Raw genomic sequence first — 10,331 nt, forward strand, 5'->3', positions numbered from 1 at the left:
CGATAGGACGTTACACCCAAAAATTTGAACTTCCAGCAAAAACAATTGGGAGGACTAAAAATATTAAAAGAGCCCAAAAACGTGCGGGTGTTAGATTCAAACAACAAAGTAATTACTCCAGACTATCGTCAGTTTTTCAATTTATTTTTGAAATAAGAAGCTGATGAGGCTGGTGGTATATAATTTCGCAAGTGGATATGAACAAAATGCTAAACATCTAAGTAATTAGGCCATGCAATTCTTGGTTTATTTTTCATTATCGCGTTAAATTTCTAACTTTTCTAATTTTAATTTAAACAGTTCCGGAAGGAATTTCAGGATGAAGTTTGTTGCATGCTGATAACCGGAAATGAATTGGGTCAACGAGTAATAATGAGCAAAATGAGCTTGATTTCAACCTCTTTCCCAAGGTCCTCTCTCTTCTCTCATTTGATATTATATACTCCAATTCAAGTGTACATAGAATTAATTTTCAACCTCTGCTTCTTTGACCGTTTGAAATTCAGTAGATTCTACTAAATTTTTTAAGAACCTTTCTAATAAGAACTTTGAAGCTGACATTAACTAAAACTTAAGAACGTACTATGGACATAACACAGGCTGAGAGTCAGTTTAGAAAATTTTTATTTTAACCAGCGTAAATACGTAAATACGGATAAAATAATACATGAAAAACTTCAGTCTATACAGACCAACTTGATACCACATTACGGCAAATGTTGCTCTTTGGTATGTGCGTGGCGCTTGCGGCGACTGACAAGAAAGTTCAATGATCCAAAATTCAAGATTTCAAGTCGTGTCGCGGCGAAGCATTTAGGGACTACTTTACGGGTCGTTAAACTCAAACGCCAAGAACCACGGAGAACAAAGTTAACGGTTAACGGTGATTTATTCCAACGAAAAATGACCAATAGTACAGAACGACCGAAATGCCATATCGAACAACTAAAACGACCAGCTAACGACCAAACGACCCTAACCTATCGGTCCCACTTGTGCCAAGGATTCAAGTAAACGCAAACCAAACTTCAATAGGCTATCGTAGCTGATTCTCTGCCAAACGAGACGCTACAGCCGCTTATATATGTCTTTTTAGGTAACTCAGGTGACCCAATGGAGTCAACATTGTCCTGTGTTTAACCTTGACAAAAAGCAATAAGGTGATCTAGAGTGGAATGTACATCCCGTTTGATGAAACTGAGTTAAAATGCTGTTCTATTGGAATGAGGTTTCATCGCGAAACTTCCGTAATTTTTTCCAGTCTTCCTCAAAGTGGAAAGGAAAGAGGCTTGAAAAACTGTTTTGTGCTAAGAAGCAAAGAAACTATGGTACTATGTTGGTAGGGACAATAAAAATATTTGTTTTATCAACTGCGTTGCTGAGGTAAATTGATTGTGAAGAGGTCAGTTTAGGGCTGTATATACGTTGGGAAGGGGATTCCCTCTGCACACTTGAAAAAAAGGAAACGGAAGTTCTCGATCTGACTTTACACTAAAAATGTGAACTTCCGGCAAATCAAATTGGGAGATCTAAAAATGTTAAGAGCCTAAAAACGTGCGCGCGTTAGACTCAAACAACAAGTTACTTCGTTCTATCGTCAGTTTTTTAATTTAGTTTTGAAATACTAGAAGCTGATGAAGTTCAAGCTGGGGGTATAAAATTTCGTAAGTAGATAAACAAAATGCCAAACATCTAAGCAATTAAGCCATGCAATTCTTGGTTTACTATTCATTATTGCTTTAGATTTCCAACCTTTCTAATTTTGATTTAAACAGTCCCTGAAGGAATTTCAAGCTTAAGTTTGCGTTGTTAACGAGTAATGCGCAAAATAGGCTTGATATCAACCTCGTTCCCAGGGACGTCTCTCTTCCTCCTCGAGAAATGACCCTGGATGCGTCTGGTCACGTGGCACAAAATCTGGTTGCTTGACGAAATTTATCGTTAGGGAGGGGTAGTAAAGTGTAGAGCTGTCGCTTCCTCAAACAGGCCCAAGAAGCCTCCAGCGAAGTTTGTGACAACAAGCGGTTTTTATAACTAAGCATTTCCCCACCACACACGCACTTGCTACTGGAACACTGAAATTCACGTTTCTTCCACACACTCTCCAGGTAGAGTGTTGTTAATCTACAAAAATTATTTTAAAAACTGTCGTTTCGGGACGCCATGGGGAAGGCGACAAACGATGGCAGACTGCTTAATCCAAACATGACAAGGCGATCAGAGCAGAAGTATCGCTGGCTTTACGTCTTTTAACGGTGTTCAAAAAGGAGTGAAATGGGGAAGAAGATCAATTTTATTATTCCTTAATGAAACACCAATAATTTTGGACAAAACTGAATGTAAGCAGGCGCCGCATTCTATTTAACTGAAATTATTCAGAAATACCAACGAAATGAAGCAACCCAGCGCATTCCGTGAGAGAACTGCCTTGCGGTTCCCAGCCAACAGCTACCACATGTGTGCTGTGGAGCTGTCGCTTAAAGGGGTGTTTTTCACCCGTCTCGGCAGTAAAGTGTACCTGATACACGGCCTTCTTGTCGTTCGCTGCCCGACAGGCTATGCCATGATGATGAGGCTCAGCAAGGCCGAAACAGCTGGCAATAGGGCAATGGCTACCACTGCCCGGGTAATATGGCAGGCGCATGCGTAAGGTACTGGCCAGTCCTTGGGCTGGTGTCCAGGTGTGCCACTTGAATTAATCAGATTGAACTGAAGCAAGCCGCATGTGAATATAATTCAAAGGCAATTTTTATGTTATTCCATTCCTTTTAACGTCTAAGATTGGAAGTAGGATTTAAACGAAAAACATTGTGCTCAGAGGGCTAATTGCGAAAAACAATGTCTTTTCGCACAAGAAAACGGTGACCAAACAAATATTCATTATTGTGCTAAACAAGAATTAAATGAACACCGTATTGTTGACAAAAAGAATGTATTTGTGTGAGTGTGAGTGATGAACTTATAATGCTGTTACTCAATGAATTATGTATGAACTAAGTCTCGATTTATCGGGCATAATATGTACTTGTTACCGCAGTTTCAGTGGAATAAGTGATATCAGGATATTTCTGGTAGAATTTCTGAAAACAGGTCTACTGTTGATAAATTGCGGATATACTCCATATCAACTTCTGCTTCTTTGACCGTTTGAAATTCACTAGATTCTACTAAATATACACTCTTTCTTTTTATAAGAACCTTTCCAATAAGAACGTTGAGGCTGAGATTAACTAAAATTTAAGAACGTACTAAGAACATTCCCCAGGCTGAGAGTCAGTTAAGAACATTGCATGCTGATAACCGGAAATTTAATTGGGTTAACGAGTAATGAGCAAAATAGGCTTGATTTCAACCTCTTTCCCAGGGTCCTCTCTCTTCTCTCATTTGATATAATTCAATTCAAGTGTACATAGAATTAATAATCAACCTCTTCTTCTTTGACCGTTTGAAATTCAAAAGATTCAACTTAATTTTATAAGAACCTTTCTAATAAGAACCTTTGAGGCTGAGATTGACTAAAATTTAAGAACGTACCTAAGAACATTAGCCAGGCTGAGAGTCAGTTAAGGACATTTTTATTTTGACCAAATGCTTTTGAAATGAACAGTATAAATACGGATAAAATAATACATGGAAAACTTTAGTGTACACAGACCAACTTGACAACACATTTCGGCAAATATTGCTCTTTGATATAGGTGTCTTAGTTACCTTGGTCACGTCCGAAATACTATAACAGGTAACTTAAAGACATCACATGAACTTGTTCAGGCCCAAATTGTCAACTGAAAACAAGAACGTTCAGCCTCAGCCCCAAAATTAGACTCCAAATCTCTTGCATTTCTCAGTTGCTTTCGCTACCGTTTAAAATTTTGTTTTCCACCTAAAAATCTCTTCTCGGCTGTAGCCAACAAAATAATAGAGCGTATCTGTAAACCGATTAAGTAGGAGTTGTCGTTTGAAGTCACATGACCAGCCGAAAACAGGCTCCTTTCTCGAGGGCTTGGCTTGATTTTCGTCACTCACTCGGAGCTGAGCCCTTCCCAAACAAAGCCTCGTAATCGAGCTAAGGGTTAAGGATTAATCAGATCACACGTATTTTCAAAATTTTTCTCAAAGTGCTCTCGTCACTGCGAGAGTCGAAAAGTTTAGAAAAATGCAAGTGAAAATTAATACTTAATTATACGACAACTCATTGCGATTATGTGCTTATAACCAGATAGAGAGCAAAACATTGTTAAAACAATCGACACTGTTCGTAAAACAAATTATATCCAAAGGGCGCTGTTATATTCGGTGATCGTTCTTTGGAATAAGAGTGAGGTGAAAGCACTTGGTCGCCATGAATGATTTCAGTTTCTCAACCAAACAAATCCGATCCAAGTTTATAGCTTTCGGCACAAATAATCTTTTGCTGTTTCTTGTAAGACATGAAATTCCCTTTTTATAATTTCCTTTATAATTGTAGCACTTGATTTCCAATTATTTCTGCACAAACAATATTTTGCTGTTTCTTGTAAGACATAAGATTCAGTTTTAAGAATTTCCTTTATAATTTTTGCGCCTGATTTCCAAGTATTTTGGCACAAATAATCTTTTGCTGTTTCTTGCAAGACAGGAAAAATCTCCTTTAGGAATTTCCTTTATAGTTTGTAGCACTTGATTTCCAAGTATTTTTGGCACAAAGAATCTTGTTTAAAAGGTCAAACTCCAACTGAGAAGCTAAAAGAACTCGCCATGATTAGTTGTCGCAGCAAAAATTGAAGAAACCAACTAAAGTAGAAATGGCATGCTTAGCCAATCAGGAGCGAAAATTTTCGGCGCCGCTCGACCTACCAATCAGTAGTGAGTAATTTTGCCCTCAGTGAACTCGGTGAAAGGAAAATTAAATTACCTCGGCCAATCAGCATTCAGTAATTTTGTCCTCTATTTTATAATAATAGTTACGCCAGCTCTCCTCTAAATCTCAGTTTGACCCAAGACAAAAACACACTCAACCCTGGGTGTGGCTCGCTTCAATCCAAGCGTTCGGTTTATTCTGGAAAAAGCTAGAAATTACAGCATGTAAACATACATAAGCTACAAAATCGACCTAGAAACATACAGCTCAAAATCCTAAAACTTAAAAAACCTAATTGAACTGGGGTTGTGGAACAACAGCTGGGTGAAAAACCTCCCCGTACGTCCACTTGCTCCTAGAAGGAAAACCCCAGGCCAGCTGTACCCCATATTCAACGGTCCCCCGGGCAAGACCAAGAAAAGGAAAAAAAATTAAAGGCCTAAATTCTGAGTTACTGATAAATGAGAAGACAAAGAGTCTTTAACGTAGCCATCCTTGGCCGATTCACTAGACCAACGGCCATGTCTTTTAAAAAAGGCGATCTGGAATTCCTGCATTGGCGGCAGCAGTCGCGCCGCCACTCCTAAGACTGTGAGTACCAATAGTGGTAATATCAGATACAATGTCCTTAAAAGCTTCTAACACTAGTTCTCTTAAACGAGAGTAACTTAAACCTTTACATCTAGCTTTATATCCATACTTAGTTTTTGCGGATAACTGACAAAACAGAGGGCTAAGTGGGGCAAGATTAGCTCTTTCTAAATAAGACGGGTCAAGGCAACAGGGCAAGAAGCTTTACCAGATGCCGCTATAACGACCCAAGCCCCATCCCTATACTGATCAGTTTTGCTAGATTCTATAAATAGCTTTAAATAGCTACACTCAATCACGACGTCTGAACGATTTAACTTAGCCAGTTCATCAAAGCGAAGAAAAGCAGCAAAAGCTAAAATACAAATAACAACAGAACGAATATTATACAAAGAGGCCATCGGATCGGCCTTAGAAGCAACTAAATGTCCAAGCTGAGAAATAGTAATTGACTCCTTCTTGGAAGTGCGATGGGCCAGCATACGCTGCGCACCAGCAAGAACATTTTTAAATAGCGGATGATCTGAAGGAGACGGCTCACCACCCAGTTGGTGCATCCAAGCAATACTGTGGACGGCAGACTCCAGAGGGGACGCTGTCTTTGCTTCAATCATCAAGAATCGCAAGTAAAGAGCAAACTGAAAAGATGAAGCAAGAAAGGCTATCAAGGAATGACTCCGGGCCCAGGATTTCCATCGGTTGTAAGAGGCGGTATACTTGGCTGACGTGCTAGGGGCTCTGCTAGCCAAATCTACTCCAGGTAAAGATTCCGCAAGCAAAGAAAAGGCAACATCGTTCTGAGGAACAGCTTCCCGAAAATTCGTCCACATAGAAGAGTTGAAAACATCTGCAAAATAAGACAATAAAAAGAACACAACACACAAATGCCACCCCCAAAAATAATAAAATAGCCCGAACGCTGAATAAGCGAGACCAAGATGAAATAACTAACCTCACACCCGACTATAAATACCCTAACTAATTACGTAATCCACATACCAGCGCACATACCTAATCAGACAAAATATACCGACGAGAGCATATTTTCCTGCTAATTCCACAGTCAAACGCAGGAGAATACTACTCTCCTCTAAATCTCAGTTTGACCCAAGACAAAAACACACTCAAACCTGGGTGTGGCTCGCTTCAAGCCAAGCGCTGCCAAATCCGAGAAGACGAGAACGGGGCTGAAAAGAAGAAAATAACACACCACCCCTATAAACTAAAACAAAAGAACCCACCCAGTGACTACACGAAAGCCACCCACTGACATAAGAAATAAAACTGATAATAAAGCTGACAAAATAGCGTGAGCCACCCACTGGCTACACGCGAGCCACCCACTGGCAAATAAAACTAAAGAAATCTGCGTAAGCCACCCACTGGCCACGCGCAAGCCACCCACTGGCATATGAAATAGAACTAAAGAAATCTGCGTTAGCCACCCACTGGCAACGCGCAAACCACCCACTGGCTATAAATAAAAAACAAACCAAAACAAAAAAGAAAAAGCAAAAAACAAGCCACCCACTGGCAAACTGAAGGCCACCCACTGACCTCAGACCAACAAAAAATAACATAAAAAACTTACCAAACTGACGCAGATGAACAACGAGAACACCAAACTTGAACACTAGTACAGCAACCGGCATTAGAAAAACGCGCAGATCTGAAATTAATACGAAGAGCCAAAATCCTGAAATTAAGATCCTCTCTCCCAAATACACCAGAACTGTGACGAACGATGCAGAAAGTAGACTTCAAAGGAGGGAGGTCTACCCAATCCACGACAAAATGAGCCAGATGAAAACCGACTCAGATGTAATAAGAGGCCAGAAAGGGGCGGAACGCCAGAGCGAGACAATCAACGAACCTTGAGCGCAGCAAGACCTCATGTGCTTTAACACCCTCGGAACAAGGTGAGGTGGCGGACAAAGCCAGTTGTTATCGAAGCTCCACGACCTGGTAAAGGTGTCCATGGCTTCACAGCGAGGATTCCAAAACCTGGAATCAAATCTAGGCAACAAATGGATTTGTTCATCAGCAAAACGCTGAACCGAGAATGAGGCCCCCATTTCAAGTCTAATAAACGAAAAATGTGAGGACTAACGAACCAATCGTCGAAGTCAACAATACGACTTAAATAATCCGCCTGCTCGAAACTTGATCTGGGCACCCATTCCGGCTCGATAGAGATACCATGAAGAACGCAAATCTTAAAAATAAGCTTAGCCTCTTCTTGCAAACAAGGCTTCCTACTACCAACGTCAATAATATGGGCAACATTGTGGTTGTCCGTGTACCACTTGACACATAACCCTGCGAGCTTAGGCGCAAACGATTGCAATACTTTTCTAACCGCCAAAATCTCCTGCATCGTAGAACTCCCCATCGCTGAATCGGCAGACCAAACGCCTTGAGTCGCCACCTGGGGCCCAAGCTCAACAATATAACCGCCATATCCGGAATCACTCGTATCCGAATATGCCACTCTAACTGCACTGGATTTGAACCAAATACGACAACCATTAAGACGACCTAAATTGGACTGCCAAAAAACTAATTCTTCCACGACCGAGCTTTCAAGTGAAAAAGTGGAAAACCACGACCTTTGAGCCGAAATCTGAGCGTTCGTTGAACGGGTCATCAAACGCACAATGTTCCCTATGGCCAAAAACATAGAGTTCAGCTGACCAGTAATTTCAGCCAGATCCTTAGCGTTTGCAAGAGGAAGCCCGAGAACGCGCAAAATGCATTCTTGGAGCTTCGTAATCTTCGAAACAGGAACGGAAATAATGTTAAGGCTGAAATCAAGATGAAAGCCAAGCCAGGTACCGACCTGCGACGGCTCCCACACGGATTTTTGAAGGTTCACAAAGAAACCGGCGAGGTCCAAAACAGAGCGACATAAGCGACTGAGCCCCTGGCAGGCATTTAAATCGGGGCTCTCACCAATACCGTCATCAAGGAAGGTTACGACACGACGGCCTAGCCCACGCCAATAATTAACAAGAGAACGCACTAACTTAGTGAAAATGTACGGCGCCGAAGACAAGCCAAAAGGCAAAACATTGAAAACAAAATACTAAATCTCCGAACCATAACACCAAGAAAAACCCAAATACTGGCGATGATCAGGAAAAATTTCGACATGATGATATCCAGATTTAAGATCAAAGGTAAAGAAAAAATAACCCGACTGAAACAAATCAAACACAGTGCGAATATCTTCGTAGCAAACAGACTGCTTCCAAACAAAACGGTTTAAAAACGAAAGATCCAAAATAAGTCGGCATTTCCCTCTGGATTGCTGAACCACGTGCAAGGGGTTGATAAAGTTTGGCTGATAATCAACTTCGGAAACACAGCCACGCTCAATTAACTCTGAAATGGCATCGTCAACAAAATCTTTAAACTTGAAAGCCGACGATCTGTTAGGAATAACAAAATTCTCAGGCAAATCAATGAAAGGGATTTTGTAACCTTCAATAATGGTGTTAATGATAAAGTCAGAAGCACGAATAGAATTCATCCAAAATTCAACGTGTTCCTTGAGGGAACCAACCTTAAACAAAGTAGGCTCTGCAGATTTTTCAAAATCAAAAGCATCACTTGTTTGACTTATCTGATCTTGATGAAGTAACGAGATTGGGACAGTTGTTTCTCCAATGTCCTTCTGAACCACAAGCGAAGCAGGTTCCTTTCCTGAACTAAGTTCTGGGTAGAAAGGCGGCTTGGCGAAACTTCTTCCAGCTCTTTCTTAGCCTTATCCAACTTCTTCTTCTCAAGAGCGGAGATAGCTGAATCAAATTTGGCTTCTACAGATTCGTTGAAATTGAATTGCTTCTCTTCGCCAACTTTCTTCCACTTGACAGAGTGATCTTCTTTAAACTTTTTAACAACAGATCGCACGCAGTCTTCTTGATCTTCGGAAATGGACCTCTTGATGTCTTGTAACTTCGCATCAACGCGTTTCAAAATGGTTTCTTGAGACTTCGCCAGAAGTTCGACAAACTCCTCCTTGTTCATGATGATAACTAACAACCCGAACGCTGAATAAGCGAGACCGATATGAAATAACTAACCTCACACCCGACTATAAATACCCTAACTAATTACGTAACCCACATACCAGCGCACATACCTAATCAAACAAAAGATACCGATGAGAGCATATTTTCCTGCTAATTCCACAGTCAAACGCAGGAAAATACTAGTTCGGAACCTAAATGAGCAAAAAAGCTAGGTTCAGCGTATGAGAAGTTTCCACGAATGAAACGGGGCCGTTTTCTTAAAAAAATATATATATTTATTGGGTTCCACGCCCAGTGATACACCCTCCCTCCCTCCCTCCCTCCCTCCCCCCCCCCTACCTAATCCTTACCCCTACCCCCTACTGATAAAATTTCACGCCAGCTGGAAACCTCTTCAAAAACTGGCTTGGCGCCTGATCTTATGAACTAAAACCATAACTGTTTATTGTTGTCAGGTCTTTTGAGGTCCTTTCAGGTCTCAAATGAGCGTATAGGAAGTGACAAATCGCTTTCTCTTTGCAACCGCTTAAGTTGCGTAAATAATTGCGAAGATCTCTCATCTATTTAATTGACTTTACGTTGTTCATATCTAAGAGCTGACATTTACCCAGCCTTAAATTAAGGGCGTCATAACTAGAGAAAAAAGTGTTTGATTCTTAGCTAGTTTTAAAGAATTTTAGCAGCAAGATCCTTGCTAACTACATGGCTCATTTAGGCAAGAGTTTCCATAGAGACCCTTGGCTATAAAGGACTAAAGAAACAATTGTACTGCTGGATGGCATAACAAGAGTTGGTACAGGGTCTACACGGTTAACTTAATTTGACAGTCTAATTCAAATTGCTAGATTTTTTTGACTACCGACATA

Source organism: Pavona decussata, unplaced genomic scaffold (genome assembly GCF_977016875.1).
Source record: "Pavona decussata unplaced genomic scaffold, jaPavDecu1.1 SCAFFOLD_45, whole genome shotgun sequence".
Lineage (NCBI taxonomy): Eukaryota > Metazoa > Cnidaria > Anthozoa > Scleractinia > Agariciidae > Pavona > Pavona decussata.